Genomic DNA, 27,481 nt, shown 5'->3' with positions numbered 1-27,481 from the left:
AACGTTGTTGTAGTTGTAAAAATGAATAACGCTAAAGCCAATTTATAATGCATCTGCGTCTATCAGCTATAACATACGTACATGCATACGTTGGCGTATGGGGAGACCATAAAGCTGGGAGAAATCATTTCGATTGCGATTGAGTTGAAAATGAGATTGTGTTATGGTTTATTTATGCCGATTCGATATAAATATATATATTTAGAGCGCAAATTGTGAGAGGGAATTTGGAATGGCCCGCTGCGCTGCGTAACCGCCGCTGTGTGCTCCCATAATACTAATCCGATAAGTGGATCGGTGCCAATTTACTAATATCAATAAGCAACGAAAATAAACACTTTTGTGCAAATGTTTTCGAATCAAATGAGTGCCAATGATTGGCTCCAACCAAATGGACTTGTTGGGTGGGATTCTGATCAAGAAAATTGTTTATTCTCTTGAGAAGCTGATGACGTTCCGCTTCGCTGTGGATTGTCTTTGGGATTAGTCTTGAAATAACCTTTCTTCATAATATGAAGTTAATTTAATCTTTAATGCTTATTTACAAGGATTCTTCTCGTCATACACCACAGTTGGCTGTGAGCGTTTACTTTGCTTACTCGAGCAAGAGTCATTAACCGTTTGTAGTGCTCAGTGCGAAAGAATTTAACACTTTTGTTTCACTGTGCATCTTCATATAAAAACTGGATGAAGAAAAACATATTTTTATTGCATTTATGACTGCCAAGTCGAAAAACATCACTCACATCATCATCCCAGAAATTACTTAAATGTTCAGCTGTCAGAAAAGTTACAAAAATTTATACAAACTCATAGAAAATGCGAAAGAGCATTTTGTCATGAAAAACAAAACTAAAATACTGCAGAGGTAAATAAAATATGAAACATTTAATATTTTCTGTAGTTTTAAAATAATATATCATATGGATATAAATAGAATAATGTCCAGTGGATTAAATTCAACAAGAAAAGCCTTCAAACTAAGATGCCATCTAGCATGGAACTAGCACTGCGCAAAACGGAACCAACACGGGGCAAAGCTCTTTTGGATCTCTCGAAAAGGTGGCAGCGTGTACTGTACAATTTAAATGCAAAAATGCCTTCTACCAACACCCAGCAGTAGCAGCAGCAGCAGCAGCAACACCGCCACCTAGAGAGCTCATTTCATTAGGGGAACAGAGCCCAAAATGCCAAGATGGGGTAAAATGGCCCAACTCATAAATTCATTCCTGAATGGGACTTGATCATTACTATAGGTGAATGGTGTCAAGATATGTTTGCATCGAACATTCTTCTAGAAGCTAGGCCACCAAACCCACGAAAAATCTTTTGATTTCCCAATGAAAATTGGCAACTTCCGGTTTTTCGAGCTTGCAATTAAGGTTTTCTGGTGATTTTATTACCAGCCAAGTGTTTCCAACGAGATTAAGGCTCATATGGAGACGCATGGTTGTTGATGTCTACGCTTTCCATGTTAGGGGTCATTCAAATATTACGATCATCGTTTTGCGGGGAGGGGGGTAACACTCCATTTATTGAGTATACGAAAAAAGCGAACAGAGGGGGGAAAAGGAGTCGGAAATGCCCGAAAACTGATGGACGTAATTTTTGAATGTTTTCATGAAGTGGCATCTTACCCCATGGCAGAGGGTCTTTTTGCACCACTTCCGTTTTACGAATCAGTTTTTAAAATCGCTAAAAATCGATGAAAATGCAATAGTTTAGTGAATATTTTTGCTGAAGAAACGAGCAAATATTGTCTAGTTTCTGTTACCACTTTGAAAGCCTAACAAATGAGGCTAATTATCATTGCAAACGATGAAAGTTTGAAAAATGGCATTTAACCCCACTTGACCCTACTAGCACTTTAGCGCGGTCGACTCCAACCCGATCCACTCTCCAGGTGGGCTGGTTGGAAGTGGCGCTTAATTGGAACTTTCCAGGCTCAATGCCGAGCTTTGTTTTGGTGTGTCTCAAAATCTCGACTGCATAAAGGGAGCACGGTTCCTACCGGTATCTGCTTCTTTCTCATACCTACGTGTGATACCTATCAAGATGAAACAATTCCACATACAACAAGCCGCTGTTATTCGTTGTTGCACTGTGGATTGGAAATTGGAACTTCATGGAAAAAAGACATGTTTTCGAGCATTCATATAGTCAAAAATTTGGTTTATGAAACAATTGGACGCCAGAAAATCCAACAAACTCTAGTAACTACAAAATGTCACAAGAACGCAAATTTTGTAATTGTTTCAAAGTGTCTCTATATAAATCCTATTTTTTATGACGACTCTTCATAATCTAGATACCCAGCAAACATTAATCCTGTGCAACCGCCGAATAAACCGCTCTTAAGGACGAACGGGAAGATCGGGGAAATATCCGCCATTGCTCTGTTGCCACTAAGATGGTATAATACCGGATTCTACTTCATATTATGGAACAAAAATTTATCATTGTGTATGCTCACTTGCAGTGAGTATGCTGATTGTTTTTCAGCCACTTCTGTGCGATTGAAATCGAAATTAGGGTAAAAAATATAATTTGGACATGTATATAATTTGGACATGCACGGCGATATATGTCTTGTTCCGGAGAGCTAATAAAAATAGATACTTCTGAATATCGATTATTGGATCAAACAGACCCTATTCTGATGACTTACGTTGAAAATACGCTTAACAATTAATAATTTACTTCAAAATTAACGAAAATGTAAATTGTTCTACTAAAACCCCTCAAATGCACAGGTATGCAAGACGACATACACTTCATAGTCACATACAATATGTTACGGGTATAAATATTTGTTACATTAATAAGCCAAAATAATTGTATAATGTGTTCAAAGTTTAATATTCGTGCGTTCTTTGTGTTACATGTTGAATTTTAACTTGTTGATATTACCCTTGTAGTAATTAGCATTTATAGGGTTCTGGTAGAATAGAGGCAATCTTATTTCGATTGCCAACTTTCAGGCTATTTCGGGCAGCGGTCAAGTACTAGAGATGTAAACCTTTCCCTGCCACGGACTTCAAGTTGTTAAGCTCAAGTATCGAACCCTGAAACGGGATGCCCGATTAGGATTAGTTTTCCTAGACAAAACCAAGCTATGAACACAGTAACAACTACTGTGAACTAAAAGGCATACTGCCAACTAAAATACAATTCCAGGATGACTGATGGACCCAAACCAATAAATTAAACCTCGTCATCCTGTGATCGGAAGATTTTTTTTTTTTTTTTTTTGTTTGTATTTACGTGTATTTTAACTTATGCTAATTCTACACTAGATCGGAAGATGTTATCCATCTGGATAACAGGGCATTCATGTTATGTGTTGTGCTGCGTCAATTTGTGATGTTCCTAATTTGTGCATTTGTAAGGTTCTATATGTCGTGAAGTGTTAATACTTTCTAATAATTAATTTCTTTTATTTTTGTAACAAATATTCACCTCAAAACCGTTGAATTGATAATTGTAATAAATTTAAAAGCCTTATTGCATTGAGCACTGTTCAGTAAAGAAGCATTGGGCAGCTAATCTCTTAACATTCATCTAGAACGCCTAAAATAGGTGGTGTCCAAAATACATTACAAGTTATCTACTGTAAATATATTTTGGCCATCTGATGTAACGTTTTGACGTTTTTATTCTTTTAAGTAAAATAAAGTTTGAATTCAATTAGATTAAATTGTTATATTTTTTTGAATATTTTGATTTTATTTTAGAATTTGTTTTTTTTTTAATAATTCATTATATTATTTTCATGATTATTTCAGTTAATTTGTAGCTTTTGAACTTTTTCGTCTTTTTAAGTAAAATCTTACGTGAATTGGATTCGTTGAATTTGTCTTTGAGTTTGAACCGGTTCATTTAGTAGAGATTATCCGTTTCATATAAGGTTTGTGTCTAGGCTAAGCTAATGACGATTCATGTTACGTATCTTATAGGACTTTTTCGATGGCGCTAAATAGTTTTTACGGCCATGTGCGATTTAAATTTGGCGCACTTGTATATAATAGTTTTTAGATTCAATAGACGACTGCTTCCATAGCAGGAAATTTACTTGACTAGAGAAATCGACTTGACTCCATCACTTGATAGTTGAGTCGGCTGGAGAACAGAAGCGAGCTTCGGCGACCTTCTGCCAGTTTTAAGTTTTGTTAAGGTGTGTAGTGTTTTTTGTAGTAATGTAGATTTCTTAAGTAGTGCCGTTTGAAGTGGATTTAACGTTAATTGTCTTTCTTTTCGTTCATTAGTGACTTAAATTTTGGTTTTTGTCGCCAGGGGCAGACGCTCTGTTCCCTGAGCGTTTAATTGTTGTTTAAAAGGTAATTATAAAAATTGAATTCGTTTTAGTGTATGTTGTTTTAATTTCGTGTTCGTCTTTGGACCTTAGCGTCCAAGACGCTTTTTATTTCGGCTTCAAGCCATTTCCCGCTGCTCCTCGCCCGCCAAAACTGGCAGTTAAACGGAGAGTAGGGATGACATCCGGCCTACCCGCGTGCGGTTTAAGCACGATCGGGCAGAGTACCGGACCGCCGACACTCCCCCTCCGCACCTATAATCCGGCGAACGAAAAGGAGAGCGTATCGTCGACGATTGGCCACGGAAATGCACCGACAACGGAAAAGCCTGCGCAGGTACGTCGTTTTGAGTTCATGGCCATGATACACACACACACAACACACACACACACACACTTGACGAGCATTATGTGAAAATAATATACGTTTAAACGAATTCTTTTGTTTGTTGTTCTTGTTTAATTGTTTTGGTTCTTTGAATTAGTTAGTTACTTTTAATAAATTCATTTCAAACACTTTTAATTATTCGCGTGTAGTAGTTTATTCATTTTCTAGTCCCTTTTATGTAAATTCCCGTTATTGTTTCAGTATATACGTTCTTAGTTTTTAGTGCGTTTGGTGATTTAAGTCGAATAACGGCCGTTCGAGAAGCCCTTGAGAGTAGAGTCGTCTTATAGTCGGGCAAACCTTAAAATGAACCGGTGGTCTCTCGTTCGCGAGAGTGGCGCAAAAGTCACCGCGTTTAGATTCTCTCGTGCTTATTCGACGAACGGTTACACTGATAAACTACATGGAGATGCTGTGCGATTGCATACTTGGAGCCGTTTTCTTTGGGTCTGGCGATATTTCCTCGATTTTAACAATAACTAGGGTACGTGTTCCATCAGTAATCTCACGTTCCCATATTCATCCTATTCGAAAACAAGCGATTCGGCACCGATTGATTCCGTTCTTTTTGTTTTCATGGGTGCGTACTTCTAAAAAAAAAATACAAAAATAAGAAACAAAACAAACAGCGCTTCAATCCTTTGTTTTTCGTAGGATTAAAATGGGAGTCACATGCTTAATAAGGGAACCAATACCCTATAATAGTTATCAAAATAGATGCCTGTTAAGCAGAGAAATTTGATTATTTGCAAGAAAATATTTGTTAATTTATGCTACTTCCATGATTTAACAGTATTCATGGCTGAACATTGAGATAATTGCCCTGTCCAAATTATATATATACCTGAGGGTGTCCAAAACATATATTCGATGTCCAAAATGCAGCTCTAACAGGCGATTGGAAAATGTGATTTTCTCAGCCTAAAATGCTTTCGTTAAAGTTTTTGTCACCAGGAACGCAAAGTACAATCATATTATAAGCGTATTGGTAACTTTGCAAGATAATCAATTGATTTCTAAGGAAACTAGGGGACGATTTTTCCAACGCTGTCTTCAGCCTGTCCAAAATACATGAATTACTCTACCATCTTCAAAATCGCGAGGCAAATTGTTGGAAAGAGTGGGAAGATAGGAAAAATAACACGGCGTCCCGTATCACCTTAAGCTTGATTTTGAAAATTTTAACTGAATAAGATGTAATTCAGCCATCATTGTTACTTGGGGTGAACCTAGAAAAGCTATTACAACAAAAATGTCTTAACTAACGTATAAGAACCTCATCTTCGACCCACCTACAAAACAGATAGCTTATGAGGAAGAAATGCGAAACCTTGGCTTCAACGCGATTTCCAAAAGTTACAATATAAATCAATATCCTGGATTTCCTACCCCTAGTAACCTCTAGTAACATACATACAGGGTGTTAGGTTCCTGAGTGCAAACTTTTTAAAGGGTGATAGAGGACAATAAATGGTGAAAAAAATTGTTCTACGCATATGGTCAAATCTCAACCGTTACGTAGTTTTTGAACTCCCCATGTTTTTGACTCTTATTGCCTTAACTGGCTATAACTTGAAAATGGTCAAACTTATCGCAGTTTTTTTACCCTAATTCGAAAGATTATTGAATTTTCTATCAAATGGCATCTTTGAAACGATTGGTTTAGTTAAATAACTACGTTTTCTAGAGCAAATAGCTTAAAAGTTGTGTGTTTAAATTTGTTTTTGTCAATTATCTTTGAAAAATGCGTAATAATTTAAAATTCTTTCTTTGACAAAGTTGTGGCCCTTGTTTCACTCTACAATTCGTTCTTTGACATAAAACTTCTATCTCTTATCATTTTCTTGCAATTTCGATTTTAACATCGCATTTCTGATCATAAATTAGCATTTGTCATGGAAAGCACTTTTTTGCGCATTGTGCCGCACATTTAAATCAAAATTGCAAGAAAACGATAAGAGCTAGAAGTTTGGTGTCAAAGAACGAATTGTACATTGTAACAGGGCCCACAACTTTGCCAAAAAAATAATTTTAACTTATTACGAATGTTTCAAAGATAATTGACAAAAACCAATAAAAATACACTATTTTTAGCTAAAGCCTGTATCCGCAATAATCGGGACACAGAAGTACGTCAGTAGCTCTGTAATGAATCGGTAAAATTGGCCAAATAATTGACTGAGAACTCTTTGGTGTTATGTTTATTATTTGTGCCAAATTTCATAAAAATCGATGCATTACTTTTAACTGTGGATGAAAAACAAACAGACGTGGTTTTAAGCATTTTGTACAATCATGACCAATTTTCATTCGCATAGTAGATGGTTCTTCTACGCTACAGTTCAAAGTTCTGTGATGATAATTATGAAATTTCGTTAGCAGTTATGATACTTATAGAGACACATTCTTGCAAAATTTCATCAACTTTGACCAATTGGTTTGAAAGCTACTGGTGTTGATAGAGGTGAGTGTTAGTGAAAATTTTTCGTGTTTTTCATGTGCGATTTTTGCCAATTCATAACTTTTGAATTTCTCTGCCAATTTTCATGAAATTTTCACAGAAGCTAGTTTATTATGTGTATATTATGCCTGCAAAATTTGATGATTATTGGTATAGTACTTTCAATAGTACAATGGAAACAATAAATGGTACTGACTAATTGTTGTCTGAGAGGCTGAAATCACGTTCAGTCCCAAAACATGTTTCGACAATAAAATTGTTGATAGTGTATCGATTTTTTTGAAATTTTGCCCATGAAACAAATGTAGATTGAGAGGTTTGTGTTCAAAATTTCAGCCGTTTCCTGTGCAAAATTCAAAAGTTAAAGCGCTGATAAGCAAAACTTGGGGCTGTACAAAATTCAATGGCGCACATTTTACTCTTTCTTTGCTACAACAAAAAGTACTGCACCGATTCACATGAAATTTTGTAGGTGATATGAACACATCTTAAGATGTTATTAGGCAAAATTTGAGCAATTTTAATGTATCTATTGCAGAGTTACAGCTGTGTTTCTGTGTCCCGAATATTGCGGATACAGGCTTTATTTTGCGCTAGAAAACTTAGTTATTCAACTAAACCAATCGGTTCAAAGATGCCATTTGATAGAAAATTCAATAATTTTTCGAATAAGGGTAAACAAACTTCGATAAGTTTAACTATTTTCAAGTTATTGCCAGTTAAGGCAATAAGAGTCAAAAACATGGGAAGTTCAATAACTACGTAACGGTTGAGATTTGACCATATGCGTAGAACAATTTTTTTTCACCATTTATGGTCCTCTATCACCCTTCAAAAAGTTTGCACTCAGGAATAAGAGTATAAGAGTTATCGACATCATCTTAGATATTAGATCGTCAGCTAGGATATTCTGGCCGGACTCCAGATATTTTCTTCATACTTTATGTACCCATATTCTATGGTTTCAGAGCCATAAACTCCATTAAATAGCCGCCATCTAGAATTTGGAACCGCCATCTTGAATTTTAGGCCACCGTCTTGGACATTGTGGTCGCCATGTTTGGTCTTTGAACACATTCCCCATTCCAAACATACCCATATTGCATGGTTTTAGAGAATAAAACTCCATTAAACAGCCGCCATATTGAATTTGGAGTCACCGACTTAGATTTAAGTCCGCCATCTTGGATGCTTTAGTCGTCATTTCCGACTTCAGACATCTTCTCCATACCAAATATACCCATATTGCATGTTGGGGCTGTTCGGGCTCGCTTGGAAGTTAACCATCAATGTTAACATCTTTTCCCGATCAGCCTAGACAGCTGTGTAGTGTCGGTAGCGGTTGTCTCAATTGGCTAAGAATAACACTACGTATCGCCTGATCCAGTGGTAAGAGTCCACTAAACAGGTGATCCCTAATTCATGGTGTTTTGCGGCTTTATGCTTACCGTCCCAAAAAATGAATGGTTCTGAATGGGTCTAATAAAATCCTAACCACAAACGGAGCCTGTGGAGAATTAGGGCGTCCTCCACAGTATTACGCCCTTTACTGCGCTAACCGGAGCAATAGTGCAGTGGACCTTGCGTTTCTCTGAGATAATCAGTTGCCCTTCTTAAGTCTCAATTTTGAGGCTAAATAAGGGCGGGATTATTTAAATGTTGTAAATTAGCTTGCATTACTACCTATATGGGTTCGCTTAATGCATTTTCGCCATTGGCGTTTTTCAATTGACACCGATTTGGTTTGTCGTTGATGTTTCCTTTTTGTGCTGTGATTGTGAAGAGTGTAATCCTGTCTAGTTTGGGTAGTGGCTACGGCTAGGAAACCTCAGATCAATTTTCAGCGTAAAAAGCGTGCGTAGCCCAAATGGGTAACTTCTGTATAGGTTACCTTGTGAACCAAGTTTTGCTTCTTTCATTATAAATTAAGTGTCGTGCCTCGAGCATGCTATATCTTAGAATAACGTTAACAATATGTTTCAACCTTTCCTTATGGATGCCTTCAAGCAAGCTCTTGTATTCAGCTTCTTTTCGCTGAGATTTGGCAGTATTGCTACGATGATTATATCATCTGAAGTAGCTCAAATATTAATTTGAGATGTTTCAGTTTGATGGATTACCCAGGTTGAACAGTTCATGAAAAACTTAACATAGGATTGCACTTATGACATAACCCAACACTGCATGAGCAGAATTTGTCATGAGTTGACTGATTGGCATGTGTCAGATAAGGAGTCTCCATTTGACCTTCTTTGCACTTTACTCAAAAGTGCAAAGAAGGTCAAATGGAGGCTCCTTATCTGACACATGCCAATCAGTCAACTCATGACAAATTCTGCTCATGCAAAGTTTTCGCAAACTTTGCGTATTGAGGCGTCCCTGGTCAACAAACTAAGGAACCTGTACTAATTGGTTGCGACCACATTTTATGGATAACTCGCTTCCATTGTTATTCCAAGAGAGTTTCAATGTGGTTTTGTTACTACAACGCCCTCCATTGTGGTATACCATAACTATTGCTATGAAAGAAGCTTATCATCTGCGGTCTGTGCGGACCGCACGAGGTATTCCTGAATGGAACTCTGATCTGTTCAAGTTCAAAATATCTTCGAATAAACCATTCTTTTGTATAGTTACGAGTCTCTAGCTTCCGCCCAAGAATTATAGCTATATAATCGCCTTAGTGGACCCTAAAAAGCTTCGCTTACTTCAAATCTCCAGGAGTGAATGGGGGTTCGTCCTATTTTTATCCAGAGGGATTTGAGTATTTCAAACATGTTTTGAACTCTTGTAGTTTTCTTTGGGGTATTTTCATGGCATGAAATTACTCCATAGTTTTATCCCGAAAGGGTGCGTGCGTTGTATAAAGATGGAATGAGTTCCAGATTTATCTGATTACCTCATTCTTTCTGAAATGCTTGAAACGCATTGTCGATTATCACATCTGTGATGTTCGGCTGGCTAACATGCCCATTCATGTGAACTTGCATGCCTCCCAATTTGGGATGTCCAACAGCATGTCCAACAGTGACTCTTTTACACAAAGTTGTATATGTTTTCAAGAAAATACTCGCTCAAATGTAGTTTTTGCTTGTGTGATTTCTTGAATATTGAGGATGCTTTCGATGACGTACCTTCCAATGTCATATTGAAAGTCACATGACGTCACAAGCTACCTCCAATGAGCTATCCACTTATCCGCGAGCGGTAATGGCGGCGGCGGGCACAAATAACCGATTCGAATTTTGACGTATCGTGGGGTTAGCAATCGGTTGGCGCCAGCAAACGGTGGATGAAGGGGTGAGGAGGAGAATGAAACTTTTTTACTTTCCCCCAACAAACGTCAAAATCCGAACCGATTGGATATGCCCGCCGCCGCCATTACCGCTCGCGGATAAGTGGATAGGCTCTCTTTACGCTTATGCGTTCTACAGTGTCCTTTTCAGGGCACTGATTAAACCCGTTGTGGTATGGGTAATGAGCTCTCGTTCCGCTTATACGTTCATTCCCTCTTCTAGGGTGCCCCTTCCTATTTCATCACCTTTCCCTTTCCTAATTCCCATCCTTTATCCCATTCTCCCTCAGTTAAATGATGAAATAGGCTTATATGTGGGGGTGGAAGCTCAGGTAAAATATTATCTCCTGGGCGCCCATTAAAAACACCACCCCCGGCGAAGACTGGCGCTTGAGCCTAGCTATTTAGCACTGTAGTTGGAGGAAATGCCAATGCAGAACCCGTAGCTTCCGGGAAGGTAAGCCAGCTCCCTGGGTTAGTGGGTTGGTGTCAGGCCCTGCGAGCCAGCCGTAAAAAAGACCAGCACCGGAAAATCAACAAGAGAAGAATGTGAACCGATACCAATGGCGAAACCAAAGCGACGAAAAGGGACTTGCGATTGGAAGCTCGATACGTGGAACTGCAGATCTCTCAGCTTCATCTGGAGCACCCGCATACTCGCCGATATACTGAAGGACCGCGGGTTCGGAATCGTAGCGCTGCAGGAGGTGTGTTGGACAGGATCTATGGTGAAAACGTTTAGAGGTAATCATACTATCTACCAGAGTTGCGGCAGCACACGTGAGCTGGGAACAGCTGTTATAGTGATGGGCGACATGCAGAGGCGCGTGATCGGTTGGTGGCCGATCGACGAAAGAATGTGCAGGTTGAGGATTAAGGGCCGATTCTTCAACATTAGCATATAAACGTGCACAGCCCTCACTCCGGAAGCACTGATGATGACAAAGACGCATTTTACGCGCAGCTCGAACGCGAGTATGACCGCTGCCCAAACCACGACGTCAAGATCATCATAGGAGATTTGAACGCTCAGGTAGGCCAGTAGACGAACGAAAACGGCCTACGACTCATTGATTTCGCCTTTCCAAAAATATGGCCATACGTAGCACCTTTTTCCAACACAGCCTCCCTTATCGTTACACCTGGAGATCACCACAGCAGACGGAATCTCAAATCGACCACGTTCTGATTGACGGACGGCACTTCTCCGACATTATCGACGTCAGGACCTATCGTGGCGCTAATATCGACTCTGATCACTACCTGGTGATGGTTAAACTGCGCCCAAAACTCTCCGTTATTAACAATGTACAGTACCGGCGGCCGCCCCGGTACAATCTAGAGCGACTGAAGCAATCGGATGTCGCCACCGCATACGCGCAGAATCTCGAGGCAGCGTTGCCGGACGAGGGTGTGCTCGATGTGGCCCCTCTAGAGGACTGCTGGAGTACAGTCAAAGCAGCCATCAACAACGCAGCCGAGAGCACCATCGGGTACGTAGAACGGAGTCGACGAAACTATTGGTTCGACGAGGAGTGCAGAGCGGTTCTTGAGGAGAAGGATGCAGCGCGGGCGGTAATGCTGCAGCATGGAACCCGACAGAATGTAGAGCGATACAGACAGAAGCGGAAGCAGCAGACCCGTCTCTTCCGGGAGAAAAAGCGCCGCCTGGAAGAAGCGGAATGCGAGGAAATGGAACTGCTGTGCCGTTCACAAAAAACACGTAAGTTCTACCAGAAGCTCAACGCATCCCGCAAAGGCTACGTGCCGCAAACCGAAATCTGCAGGGATAAGGACGGGAGCCTCCTGAAGGACAAACGTGAGGTGATCGAAAGGTGGAAGCAGCAGTTCGACGAGCACCTAAATGGCGAAGAGAATGTAGGCACGGAGGACCAATGCAGTGGAGGAAATGACTATGTTGGTGCAGCAGAGGACGGGAACGAACCAACTCCCACGCTGAGGGGAGTTAAGGATGCCATCCACCAGCTCAAAAATAACAAAGCGGCTGGTAAGGACGGTATCGCAGCTGAACTCATCAAGATGGGCCCGGAAAAGTTGGCCACCTGTCTGCACCAGTTAGTAGTCAAGATCTGGGAAACCGAAAGGCTGCCGGAAGAGTGGAAGGAAGGGATAATCTGTCCCATCCACAAGAAAGGCGACAAGTTAATGTGTGAGAACTTTCGAGCGATCACCATTTTGAATGCCGCCTACAAAGTGCTATCCCAGATCATCTTCCGTCGTCTTTCACCTAAAGTAAATGAGTTCGTGGGAAGTTACCATGCCGGTTTCATCGATGGCCGGTCGACAACTGACCAGATCTTCACCGTACGGCAGATCCCCCAGAAATGCCGTGAATACCAGGTCCCAACGCATCACCTGTTCATCGACTTCAAAGCGGCATACGACAGTATCGACCGCACAGAGCTATGGAAAATCATGGACGAGAACAGCTTTCCCGGGAAGCTTACCAGACTGATAAGAGCAACGATGGACGGTGTGCAGAACAGCGTAAGGATTTCGGGTGAGCTATCCAGTTCATTTGAATCTCGACGGGGACTACGACAAGGTGATGGACTTTCCTGCCTACTATTCAACATCGCCCTGGAAGGTGTTATGCGACGAGCCGGGGTACAATCTTCACGAAATCCAGCCAATTTGTCTGTTATGCGGATGACATGGATATTATTGCTAGAACATTTGGAACGGTGGCAGAACAGTTCACCCGCCTGAAACGTGAAGCAGCAAAGGTCGGACTGGTGGTGAATGCGGCTAAGACAAAGTACATGCTGGTAGGTGGGACTGAGCGAGACAGGACAAGCCTTGGCAGCAATGTTACGATAGACGGGGATACTTTCGAGGTAGTAGAAGAATTCGTCTACCTCGGTTCCTTGCTAACGGCTGACAATAACGTGAGCCGTGAAATACGGAGGCGCATCATCAGTGGAAGTCGTGCCTACTATGGGCTCCAGAAGAAACTGCGGTCAAAAAGATTCACCCCCGCACCAAATGTACCATGTACAAGACGTTAATAAGACCGGTATTTCTCTACGGACACGAGACATGGACGATGCTCGAGGAGGACCTGCAAGCACTAGGAGATTTCGAGTGACGGGTGCTAAGGACGATCTTCGGCGGCGTGCAGGAGAACGGTGTGTGGCGGAGAAGGAAGAACCACGAGCTCGCTGCACTTTACGGCGAACCCAGCATCCAGAAAGTGGCCAAAGCCGGAAGGATACGATGGGCAGAGCATGTTGCAAGAATGCCGGACAACAACCCTGCAAAGTTGGCGTTTGCTAACCATCCGGTTGGTACAAGAAGGCGTGGAGCGCAGAGAGCACGATGGGCGGACCAGGTGGAGCGTGATCTGGCCAGTGTTGGGCGTGACCGACGTTGGAGAGCTGCAGCTGCAAATCGAGTATTATGGCGGCAAATTGTTGATTCAGTATTATCATGAATTTGATGTTAACTAAATAAATGAATAGGCTTATATGTATGGCGATGGCACAAATGTCCCAAATGGAGGATAACGTAACTCTGGAGCCGGCCTTCTGATACCTCATACATGATGGTTTTAGAGAATAAAACTCCATTAAACAGCCGGCTTATTGAATTTGGAGTCACCAACTTAAATTTAAGTCCGCCATCTTGAATGTTTTAGTCGTCATTTTGAACTTCAGACACCTTCTCCATTCCAAATATACCCATATTGCATGGTTTTGGGGCCCAACACTCCAATAAACAGATGCCATCTTTAATTTGGAGCCGCCATCTTTGATATTCTGGTCGCAATTTTTGGACTGCAGACGTCTTCCCTATACCAAATTAAGGCTCCCTATACCAAATTAAGGCTATACCCATACCATATGGTTTATAGCCTTAAACTTCATTAAACAGCCGCCATCTAGAAATTGGAGCCGTTATCTTCAATTCGAAGCCGCCATCTTGGATTTTAGACCACAATCTTGGATGTTCTGGTCGCCATTTTTGGACTTCAGACATTTTCTCCATACCAAATATAACCAGATTGCATGGTTTTAGAGCGTAAAGCTCCATTAAACAGCCGCTATCTTAAATTGTGAGCAGCCATCTTGGATAGATTTCAGACCGCCATCTTTTGATATTCTGGTCGCAATTTTTAGACTCCAGACATGTTTTTTATACCAAATATACCCTACCAAATATACCCTGCATGGTTTTAGAGCCAAAAACTGTTTTAACCCTAAAAGGGATACCTTCATGGCCTCAGTTTCGTCACCTCGCTGAGTGTGTTCCATCAAAGACGAGCTCTGAAAGGCGCCTGGGGTCCAATGGACCCCAGGTATCCTATTTAGGGTTAAACAGCCGCCATCATGAATATTTGACTGCCATCTTGAATTTTGGGTCAACATCGTGGATTTCTGGTATCCAGTGTTGATTTCCGCACAAAATTCGTCAACAATACTGAAGGTTACAAAAATAGCCGCAGTTTAATGGTGCCGCGTGATGGGGCTTGGTTCAGTTTTATACACGGCCAGTTCTACCGGTGTTGGTCCGGAGCACTGAAATGGCCATAACTTCGGAACGCCTTGACCGATCGATCCGGGCCATTTTTAATAGCAAACTATGCGGTAAAATTTTGGTTAGATTGGAGCTCTCTCTCTCTCTTCTTGGCGTAACGTCCTCATTGGGACAAAGCCTGCTTCTCAGCTTAGTGTTCTATGAGCACTTCCACAGTTATTAACTGAGAGCTTCCTCTGCCAATGACCATTTTGCATGTGTATATCGTGTGGCAGGCACGAAGATACTCTATGCCCAAGGAAGTCAAGGAAATTTTCTTTACGAAAAGATCCTGGACCGACCGGGAATCGAACCCGTCACCCTCAGCATGGTCATGCTGAATACCCGTGCGTTTACCGCCTCGGCTATATGGGCCCTTTCGTTTGGATTGGAGATTGGAGCTGTAATCCGAAATATCGGTCAAGTTCCTCGGGAAGTTCCTTAAAAGTGAGAGCAAAAAAGATCTGTGCAAACTTGCTGAGCCTCTTGAAAATTCGACAGAAATTTTTTCTATCTAATCCACAGTGCATCGTCGTTCGGTGGGTGCATGCGATGATGCTGCGCTACTACAGCCCCTCTCACAATAGGAAGAAGGGGGCAATGAGCATTTTTGCATTTTGATACCTTTGTCGGGTGAGGAAGCATTAAGTGAAGGCCGTCGTCGTACACGTCGACGAGAAGCTCTCTCCGCTGAAGCTGTAAGCTCAGCATACCTAGATGGAATTACGAATGCCTGGGTAGACTGTTTTGCTCGGCTGTGGTACAGATTTATGAACGTTTGACTTTGGGACGTATTTGAAGGGAGAGGGCGTCAGAGGAAACTTCAGATGCCAAGATAATAATAAAGGTCATAAGCCTTCCGTCGTGCTGATATCTTGATAGTTGCTCTGAAAATGAATTAGTTGTAGCGTTGTCTGGAAATTAACGGCGGGAGGAGTAATTACGCAGAATTATTTTCTTGCGGTTTGCGGATAGGAAAATTTTACTTGTGGAATACTAAAGAAGCAGCAGCTCTTGAAAACTTTCCATCGACAACGTCTGTAATTTTGAGTTTTTTTTATTTTGTTTAAAATTTCGATTAAAGCTGAGGTATGAGGTAAACAAAATTACAGTGTTATCATGAAAAAAGCTTGGTTCACAGCATTGAGCTTATTCTGACACGTGAACCAAGACCAGCCACTTCACAACAAGCCATTCCATTAAGGTTAGCTTATTCGACAGATGGTTCAAATAGCCTTTTGAAAGCAGTTTTTTTCTACACCCTGGAGTACACATGGCAACACCACGTTGCAATTAGAAGCCAATCGAACAAATTATCCACTCGGGTGGTTTATCAATATAGTTGCAAGTCCGCGTTTGATGTGCTGGCTGATTAAAACCAGATTAGGAGCATAGCAGTTCAACCTTGAACAATTGGAATGATGCTATCTGGTGCCCAACCACAAACTATTATTATTTGTTGGACCGTCGTGTCTATTTTTCATTTCGATGGCAATCTATTCAGGGTCGGGGTCTGCTGGTTTAATGTCACGATTAATTTTGCAGATATCACAGATTTGTTGTATCACATTAATTTCATAATTGAAAACAGGTTTTTTATCGCTGATAAATGATGCAAATATTCAACATTATGTTATGATACTCCAGGCCATCGTCCGTCAAATTAGTTCAAATTGCCACTTTCACCAAGCCGTAAAAGCTACTGGCACTGCAATGAAGAAGAGAAGTGAAAATTAGGTTGGACTTATTTTAATTACTTACTTTTGGGTGTTTTCTTCGTCTAGGGATGAACTTCCTTTTCGATTCCGAGACATCGTCGTCCATTGGTTGACGTCGTAAAATGTTCCTTAAACAAACAAACAAGCCAACTACGCGTAGCCTGAAAAGCTATCTACTGGTTTGAGAAGTCAAGTTGAGAGAAACAGAAAAAAAAACTAATTACATTTATTTGAAAGGATGGGGTAGGGCTTCACGCTGCTGTGGCGTAGTTACACTTTAAGAATGAGTCAGTTAAGCATTTTTCAGGACCTTTCTTGAAGAAAGTTGCCAAATGGTGTAAGCTAGCAGTACAGAATGACTGAAAATAGAAACAAGTTACGACTGTTGTGATGAAGCCAAATTAGTTGAAAGAAGTGGGAAGTTTTAAAGAAATGAAATGCCCAATTCGTACTTTGTATGACACATTCTACCGTGACGTTACAACGTTTTGACGCACTCGTAGTCAGATTTTCCTCTATAACTCATGAAAACGAGCGTAAACCGCAAAATATTTTTTCATATTCGGATTCCTTGTAAAATTTCTGATACATTTGACCTATTGAACATTTAGTTTTCATTAGAAAATCGTGATCAAAATGCGTATTTGTAGCGTGACGTTACAACGCGCTAGAATCCGACCCTCTCTAACGCGCAACCAACATCTTAAAAAATCTGCTCGAATTTTTATGAATTTCTGATTTTTTTCCACCATTGAAATTTATTGGTTTGTTCTTCAATTCAATGGAATAAAACATTTAAATTTCGGATTTGTTTTTGAATAATCGACATTAACATTTCGTGACGTTACAACGCCCGTTCAGTTTCAAACGGGGTTCTGCTCGCGTTGTAACGTCACGAAAATGCACATCATGTTAAAATCAGAATAATCAGCCAAATTTACCCGAATTTGTGAATATATCATTGCATTATCCGGCACCCATCTTTGGTTTAGTATCACCCATATTCTTCTAGTTTTGTTCCAAAGACTAGCGCGCTGAGATCCATTATTTTGCACCGCCAGATATTTAAATTTTTCAGCATATAACTCATCACGCCGTCGAGATAAGGCACATTCTACCGTGACGTTACAACGTTTCTACGCATTTGTAGTTAGATTTTTCACTATAATTCATAAAAACGACTGTAAACCTCAAAATATTTTATCATATTCAGATTCCTTGTAAAATTTCCGATATTTTTGACCTGTTTAACATTTAGTTTTCACTAGAAATACTTGTTTGAAATGCGTATTTGTAGCGTGACGCTACAACGCGCTAGAATTCGACCCTCTCTACCGCGCAACCAACATCTTGAAAAATTTACTCGGATTTTTATTTTAAACTGAAAATTTCTGCCACCATTGAAATTTATTGGTTTGTTCTTTAATGCAGTGAAATAAATCATATACATTTCGGATTTGTTTTTCGCTCGTTCAGTTTCAAACAGGGTTCTGCTCAGTGTTGCCACATTTTTTTCGGTTTTCATCTGTGATTTTGGTCAAAAAAATCTTTTTCATCTGTAGTAAATTTCAGAAAATCTTAGTAAAAATCTGTGATAGGTTAATGTCTCCAAAATCGAATATTTTTGAACAATTTGTTTAAAAAAACGGAAACAATGTTCTTAGAATAACGTCGACCAAAACACTCCCAGTTTGCATCTGAAGATCATCAGAAACCACAAGAACGTCGAAAACAATGCGCCTGAGGCTTTGCCTAGGCCATCCAACTAGAAGATTTAATTTATATTATTTAAATTTGAGTACCTGAAAATTATAATAAAGCTTTTTTTCACGAAAGTCATTGTCATTGTTTTAAAAATCTTAAAAATCTTTTTTATGGCAAAAATCTTCAATCTGTGATCACAGATATCTGTAGGCGAAAATGGGAAAATATCTGTGTAATTCTAGGTAAATCTGCTCGCGTTGTTACGCCACGAAAATGCACATAATTTTTGAATCAGAATAATAAGACAAAATTTCCCGAATTTGTGAATATATTATTGCATTATTTTTACTGCTCCAAGAGCAACTTTATTCTATTAAAAATCCGTTTTGTGATAAATGGCTCGGAGGGCCAAGTTATTGCTATCAACCACGGGGGTGCTACGGTAATCTGATTTTGTTGCCGCTTATCATGCGCATCCAGTTCTCACTATTACCAACATTCACTCAATACATCAGCGGGAGAAAATAAGGATAAACGCACTTTAAAGAACAAAGTTTGCGAAAACAGGTTGTTGTTTCTAACAACGAATAAAGTCGAGCTCCGTAGTTTTTCAATATGCTTTATTAAGAAGACAGTATTAAAAACTTCCTGAAATACAGATTTTACTAGGTCACCCATTTTCTTCAGGTTATGTTGTAACTACTTACGTTTATGAGTTTCTAGCATTCGAATCCCGGGCGACTTCTTTGGGGGTAAACAACTTTTAGACCCTATTAGTAACATTATAATTATTAGTATAATTGATTGATAATTCAGTTTCTGACAAATACAGTTACCTTCAGCGAGTCAGAAATTAGCTAATTCTGGTGACTTCGCTGGCTGCTCTTAATAGCTCGCTATAACCTACAATCGTTAAGCCCTACAGATTACGGACTTTATAAATTCAAATAATTTGTAATTCTTACCATGACAATAAATCAGTACAGGATTGGATATAAATTCACTTGAATAATATATCAACTAATTACTTATAAAAAGAAATGCTAAACTGTCTGTTCACGTTCTACGTGTTTTGCCTATCACTCTTCTCAAACAATGTCCCCACAATTATTTGCCTGTCGATGTCAGCATGACAGCTCGGATCAACGTAACGATGATGGAAGGTGCGATAGCGCACAATGGGCGCGATCAACACAGGTGTTGTGTTTCTTTTCACAAGCAATTTCCACTCTCTGTAGGAACTTTACCTAAACATCGACACTCTGAAATTGAAAATTATCAATTAATGCCGCTTTTTCATGATCAACACTTTTATGAGATCTAATGTGATGTAAGCGTTTTGCACCGATATCCCTCGTAAAAAAGGTAAACATTCAAATTTCACGACTGTGTTGGTGAATATTTTGGCTGGAGCATAAATTTATGCTCCACGTAAGGAGGCACAATCCAACCTGTCAAACTCCATAGTAAAAAAAATAGGTTGCCGTTCCCTTGCTATCAACAGTATGAAAACTCCTTCATGAAGGTTAATGGTACTCAGCTTCGGCCTAGTACCACCCATATTCATCTAATATTGTCCCAAACAGTGCTGGGAAAAATCACGAAGTTCATTCGACGGAGTCAAAACTATTCAAATCACAGCTACCCATGGTTATGAATGCAAAACCGTTCCCTACGGTAGTCTAGTTTGTTGAGTTTCATTAGAAACTCTATGTTGCTACGGTAGTTTGCTACAGTAGATCGCTATGTCTCTGTTTTGACGGGATTCTCTAGACGGGTCAAGCTTGGAGACAAGGCTTTAGGATGATTTGGATAAAAAGTTGGGTGGCCCTTCGCTGAATGAATCGGCAGGGCTCTCGGGGATGAGAATATTGGAGAATCTATACATTAATGGCGAGGATTATTGCTGGCAGAATCGGACGGACATACGGAGCGGACCTTCTCGACTTCTCAAGCAGTTGAGATCAAAGCTATTTTAAAAAAGATTGTATTGAAACAAGAGGACATCCAGTTATAGTTCAGATTTAATTTATTATTTTGATGGTGGTAGCTTTTCTGATAAACGACACGCTGATTGGCGTGGGGTTTTTGCGCTGCCTGTCAATCAGCGGCCGACATGCTAACTGGAACGGCGTCTTACATTTGGTACAACCAAAAACTGACTCCACCAGTGGACCATCATGCAAATAATATACTTGATTCTTGAGAGCTTAGGGAACCGGAAGCCGATTTGCGTCGTTTCACACTTTCACATCGGTGTGGTGCGGTGCGGCGGCGTACACGATCACTTCACGAGATAGTCTGCTCCGAGGTTTCCTCCTGCTGAATCACGGATGACGCTTACGAGGACCAAGGGAGAACCGATGCTTGAAAGATGTAGCCATGGGTGTAACGATGCTGCAAGGAACATACGGGCTTTCGGGAGCGTGTCATCGGAACATACCTACTGTGCTTCGGTCGATGACGATGGTCCCAATGAAAAACGGTAGTATGTACGACAAATGAATTTCAATGAAACTCATTTGGAGCTCCCGCGTCGAATCTGCTACTGTAGCATTTTTTTAGATCGCCTACTATATTGATTCAAAAAAATTACTCCCGCATATGAAAAGCCAGCGATACATTCATCAAATTCAAGCAAACTACTGTTACCATTCCCAGCAAAGACTAAACCGTTGATATTCTTTGCTTCGCACCGCCAGGTATTTAGATTTTGCAGCATAAAACTAATCACGCCGTCGAATTAAACATTTTTTTTTTCAATAATTTATGCAATGTCATTGATTCAATTAAAAACGCTTTTAGATGTGCGAGCAGTTATTGAACCAAAGACATACCTGAGGATCTGCATACCACTTAGGGGCATCAATTTCTGTGATTCCAGAGACAAATAGACCTTATTCTGACAAAAAATCCATCCTATATATGTCAGAGTCATAATTACTTAGAGAGTTAGTGTCTTTGGCAAAATTTTTTGATAAGTCAAAAACTTACAGCTGATTTACTATTGGATGTGAGATTCAAACACACTGGACGACGCTTATTAAGAGTTAACAATAGTTTAGAATTTCACAAAAAGTTTTCAACAAATTTTGATTAGTTGAGAAACTATTTTTTGGCAAAATCTTTGGGCACTTTATAAGAAGTTACAACATGTTGAATATTTTTTGAATAAATATAAAGTGCATTATTTTTCAATATTTCAACTACCATTTGTCAGTTAGAAACTTGAACCAAACGGGTTTTAAACTGAGAATTCTTGACAAGATAAACAACTTTTCCAAAGACATCAACATCTTAAAAGTCTAAAGTCTAAGTAATTAGAGTCCCGAGATATATGAGTTTCAATTTCGTAGGTGTTACGTCTGTTTGTCGGTGATTCTTGTTATATCAAAAATAGATGTAACACTGACGTAATATCCATCCCATATATTTCAAGATCCTAATTATTTAGACAGTTGGTGTCCTCGACAAAATTGTTTGGCTGGTCAAGAACATTCAATTGATGGGCCGTATGATTTCAAATCCTCCCACCAGGAGGCGCTAGAGGGCATACACATTTTTAGATTTATTTATCTCAGGATCGTGATTAATTGGAAAGATGGTTGCTTCATTAAAGTTGTTTGATAGATCACTAGACTTTCAGTTTAATTGCCGTATGGTATTAATTTCTGCCACACAGTGGTGGTAGTTGCAAATTTTCAAAAGCATGCCAATTTTATTAATTACCCAAAACACATTCAACAAGCCGTATTTTTTTATAAAATATATAAAAAATTCTCAAATTTTGACTGATAGTTCCTCATCTTGTTATCTGAAATTACTACAATTTTGGACTTGATTGGTAAGCTCTACGCAAAGATGGAGCGCTTTAAGCAGAATCATATTTTGGACTGTGTTCTATTAACTCTTATATCTAAGGAATAATTGAATCAAATCAAATTAAATTTTGAAAGTTAAGAATTATATATTGATCTTTGATTACAATTTGATTTCAATACAATATGTGCAAAGTGAAAAAAGTTCCAGCTTGCAGAATACTTTTCAAGCAATTCTAATCCCTTGCCTGCTTTTGCAAAATGAAAACTAACATCTTATATTCTTAATCACTTAACCTAATTTACAGCTCTGTTGTCCACTGGGGCACTACGTGAGCAATTTTTCAATTGTCAGCTACACTTACATTTTTGTACAGCGCCTAGATTCTATTCTACTTTATCGAACTGGTTGCCTTTCTGGTGTTTTCACTTTTTCTACTTTATACCTAGTAGAATGATGAGCACAAGGATGATTATGGATGGCCGTTGTTCCTTTCCAGTCCGATTGGGGGTCCATTATGAGTAGCAGTTCGCCGATGTCCAGGTATCCGGGTCCGTTTGAGTCATGGGGCTCAGAAAAGGGGCAGTGTCAGTTGCTCTCGGGGGAAAAGCAACTGACGAAAAATTGCAAGTGCCGGAGCTGGGAATCAAACCCATGACCATCCGCATATGAAGCGAACGTGTGACCAACTACGCCACGGGCCCCGGCAACTAACGTCTTCTAGTGGAAAAATCTCGCATCTATTGTTAAATCAACCGCAAGTCCTTTGCTTACCAAACAACTTTGCCGAAGAAATCGTATTTCTATGTAAAAGGGATCCTGAGATGTATGAAATTTAAAATTTGTAAGTTCTCTAGCGCCGCCTGTTGGTGGAACTTCAAATCAAACTATCCATCAACTGTAAGTCTTTGACCAACTTAATAACTTTGTAATTTCGTCAGTGTTTCGTCTGTTGGCTACTCATATCACAGAAATTTTCGGTTTGAGTGGCATTAGATGCGATTAAAAATTTTCACAATATCGCAGTACAATTACATCGTAGATTTTGGCCAAACACCATCTCCCCCGTCCTTCAAAAGTCTACGTAGTTTATTAACCGGCAATGGTACGCAATTTATAATCGATATCTCGAAAAAGAGCTCATACACAACGAGAACGAAACTGTTTTGAATATAGAACTACGTTTGTCCAATTCAGAAGCCGTCCAAGCCAGAAAGATTTGGTCTTTTCCACAGAACTTTTTTTCGTGACGTTACAACGCAAACTTCAACCAGGTGAAACTCAGGCTTCCGTTAACCGATTCTCTTTTTTTTAGTCTCATTTGAAAGATCTTTTCGAGTACAAAGAGCATACAAAATTTCTTATTTGTAACGTTTTCCGTATTTGAATAAAATTTAAAAATGTTGATTTTTCGTGACGTTACAACGAAATAAAAACCCATACTATGATCAGCCATATTTCAGAGTTGTAAAGTCTTCCGATTAAAAATCTTTTTATGCTAAAAAATCTACATATATTTATCTACAAATGATGGAAGACTTTTGAAAAATCAGTGTGTTTGTGTTTAAAATACGAAAGATTGGATGAAAAGTGTTCCTGAAAGACTTAAAATCACTATTTTAATGTTAATCTTAATCGTCGTTCAATTTATATTTATTGTCACACTAATATCATGTCGAATACAGTTTTAGATGACAAAAGTAATGTAGAATGTGATAAAAATGTCAAATATGCCATAACTCAACTTTGAAAAATTGGTATTGATGATACGGGGCCCGTAGAATGTGTCGTATACATATAAAACTTTACATCTATTATCATACATCTCTGATCTTTTTCCGACATCTTTTATATCCTCTTTCTAACCGTCCTTTCTGTTTCATCCGTCTTTCTGTCTTTTTAATGATCTCTGTTGTCGTTTTTTTCGCGCTCATTATGTCTCCTCTGTTTACTTTGCCTTCTTTGTTTTTTATGTATTCTTTATTTTTCTATGTGCTTCCTAGTCTCGGTCTTTCCTCCTTTTGTTTCATTTCGAATTTATAAAATATCAAGGGCGTTTCAATATGATTATGCAGGTTTCAGGCACGTTTCGCGGCAATCCAAGGGGTTTTAGAGGCACTGCAAATGGATTACTGGGATTTCATGGACATGACTCCGAAATCCCCGTGAAATTCCCTTGGACCCCGTGTAACGCACCTTATACCCTCCGAAACCCCAGAAAACGTCTCTTTTTTTTATTCTTAGCAACTTAACCTATTTTATAGCTCTTTTGTCCATTAGCGATTCCAATTGGCGGCTGCACTTACACTTGTACAGTGCCTAAATGTATTCTATTATTAGCATGGGACACAAAAAGACATTTTACTCCTGTACACTTTTTGAGTTCCATTATGGTCCCATATCAATTGTGCAAAATTTCAGATCGATCGGAGACACTATATTTTAGCGCCAGCCATTTTAAGTTTTCATACGATTTAGTATGGGGAAAATCACTTTTTCAAAGAAAAATCGCCACAGGTTGCCCCTTAACCCCTAAAAATAAATCGAAGAACGATTTCTGTTGGAAATTTTACGAGGAACCAACCCTCCGAAGACCGCAAAACGATCTGAGGCATGTGGAAAAAGTGACTGAAAACCGAATGGCATGCAAACGCTGTTTAACATGTAAGGAATAACAATAAATAATAAAATCTCCACACTACGAAAAACACGTGTAAAATTGTGTCATTTTACGCCGACATATTACAGCGAGCAAAATGACACGAAATTAGGTGCGAACTTATTTTTACAAGAGGAGCAGATGCCGGTAAATTTACAGTAAGATGACCACGTATCGAAACATAACCTCAAAAAATTTCCAGTCAGTTTTATCACCCCAGTTACTTTCGGTAAATAATTGATAATGAAAAACGAAAGATATAGTTTTTTAGCTATTTATTCATTAATTTTTCCTCATAGCTATCAGAACGCTAACATTCAGCTAACCAGACCGCACTTATATTCAGTTTTCAATATTCAAACAAATACCATCCATCGAGAAGTTCTTCTTTTCAGCACCGGTTCGTTGAATCGTGAAACAGTTTTCTGCTGCTGACGCTTGATCCGCCGGGTCCAACAAACGCTGCCGTTGGTTTTTCACATAAAATAAACTATATTAACACTGATAATAGATCAAATTTGTTTAATATTTGCAAAAAAGTTGGTTTATTTCGCGTACACGACTGGATCTGAAAGTTGACGTTTCAAACTGAGCCGTTAGTAAACAAAGAGTGATTGTGTCATCGATCGTGTAAATTTACAACGCGATGAACTAAAGTATAAGCCATGTGGTTTAATATCGTGGGCGTTTGCTATGAAGTTTACCAAATAAGTCCAGCATGACATAATATTAGTTTGATGCTTTTCCTTTATCATCTAAGTCACAAAAATGAGTTCGTTTTACGTTTGTGTCTTGCTTAATTGTGTCAGTTTGTTGAATTACGTTCATGGTAAATTTAAGATTTTCGTAGTGTGTAGTTTTTCCGATCGATCTGAAATTTTGCACAGTTGATATGGGACCAAAGTGGAACACAAAAAGTATACAGGAACTTGAGTTTTTCCATTTTTTGTATTTTCCCATATAAACCGTGTACCAGGCTATTCTATTATATTCTTATTCAACTATATCGAACTGGTTTGCCTTTGTGCTGCTTTCACTTTTCTTCCCTGTCCTTGGTAGAATGATGAGCACGATGATGAAATGATGTATGGCTGTTGTTCCTTTTCCAGTCCGATTGGGGGTCGTCCATTCCCAAGTAACAATTTTATTGCTGATTAGTTTTGTTTGATTTTTATTAGGGTTTTATTACAGCAATAATTAAAACTCGCAGTTTTATGACTGCTTTTATGAAAACCATTGATAAAATGTTTTAAAGTATACTTGAAGATATCCATAAAGATAGATTTTAAAAGTAAACAAAACTTTCCGATTTGTAAACCTTCTGGTAATCATTATTACCACAATAAAACTGTTAAAACTCTCAACAGATGGCGATCCGCTTGATTAGTAACGACATCTGTTGGTGGAAAAGCAGAACTACGACATTTCAACAACAATCGAGAATGGGAAATTTTTTTAATAGGTTTTAAAACGTTTTTATTGCTACTCTTAATGCGGTTTGCAAAACCTCTCCAAGAGTGGTCCACTTAGCCGGAAGATGCTCTTAAAGAGGTTATCAAGAGGTTTTGATGTATAAATCAGTTTTATTGCGAGTTTTTTAAAATTGGTCATGAAGATCTCTTGTAGAGCCGAACAAAACTTAAAATGTTACTTGGGTTATGGGTTGCCGTTCGCCGATATCCAATTATCCGGGTCCGTTTGAGCTATGAGAGCTCAGAAGAGGGTCAAGTGCCAGCCGCTCTCGAGGGGAAGAGCAACTGACGAAGTGCCGGGGCTGGGATCGAACCCATGACCATCCGCTTATGAAGCGAACGTGTAAAATCCTCTGACACTTCCTAAAATGCTTCCGAAATGGCACGTAACGTACTTGAGATCCTCCGAAACAACTGACAATGCACTTGTTACACCCAGGCTTGACAGAAACTCCCTCGTGAGAAAATGAGGAAGCGATTTCAGCGATTTTCTGAGGAGTGAACATAAAACTCAGAAATCACAACACAAATCCGCAACAGCACCGAGCGCGAGCTTGTCGCGCAGCGAGGAGTTCGTCCAACACTCATAATTGCTTGTTGTGTTTCTCACGTCGACTCACACTCAAAGAGCACTCGGGAGCTCCAATCCCATACAAAGGAAGACCCGAAATAATCATCGGCTCTTTTTTCGTTCCCCTCTTCCTCGCTCAGTTTTTATTGCCTCTCTGCTTGGGGTTCGTTCGCTCCCTCGCGATGAGGCAGAAGCAAAACACCGCTCTAGAGCATGTTGCAAAACTCTTTTGATTTCGAGGAGGATTGTCAAGCCTGGTTACACCTGACTCCTATTAAACCCGCCTGAAATCATCTGAAACGAAATCCACCTAAACTTCCACGGAAACTGTAATGCCCATGTAATGCACCTGTAACGCCTCAAAAACCCGTCAAAAATCCTCTGAAGCTTCCTGAAATACCTCCAAAATCTCCTTAAAACCCCCTCGAGTCCCATGTTATGCAGATCCTTCGAAACCCCCGAAAAAGCCTGCGTAACGCCTCTGAAACCCACCAAAAGTCCTCCGAAACTTCCTGATAGGCTTCAAAATCCCCCGAAACCTCTTCA

General features: G+C 39.6%; 2 long non-coding RNA genes across 4 annotated transcripts in view; one reads left to right on the top strand and one right to left on the bottom strand.

Annotated features, from left to right (window-relative positions):
* Positions 1-27,481, top strand: part of LOC134288553 (uncharacterized) — a 107,688-nt gene that overhangs the window by 39,456 nt on the left and 40,751 nt on the right. The gene's annotated exons all lie outside the window — the stretch shown is intronic.
* On the bottom strand, positions 18,924-19,601 carry LOC115265724 (uncharacterized). Of its 2 annotated transcripts, XR_009997264.1 has the most exons (4): positions 19,380-19,601; positions 19,251-19,317; positions 19,122-19,184; positions 18,924-19,062 (listed from the first exon to the last, which is right to left on the bottom strand). It is a non-coding gene; the product is annotated as an uncharacterized LOC115265724 (long non-coding RNA). The 2 variants fall into 2 exon arrangements; XR_003896855.2 differs by having other exon boundaries at positions 18,924-19,184.

This window comes from Aedes albopictus, chromosome 2 (genome assembly GCF_035046485.1).
Source record: "Aedes albopictus strain Foshan chromosome 2, AalbF5, whole genome shotgun sequence".
Lineage (NCBI taxonomy): Eukaryota > Metazoa > Arthropoda > Insecta > Diptera > Culicidae > Aedes > Aedes albopictus.
Note: the sequence above shows the minus strand (reverse complement) of the source record. Positions and strands in the feature narration are given on the sequence as shown.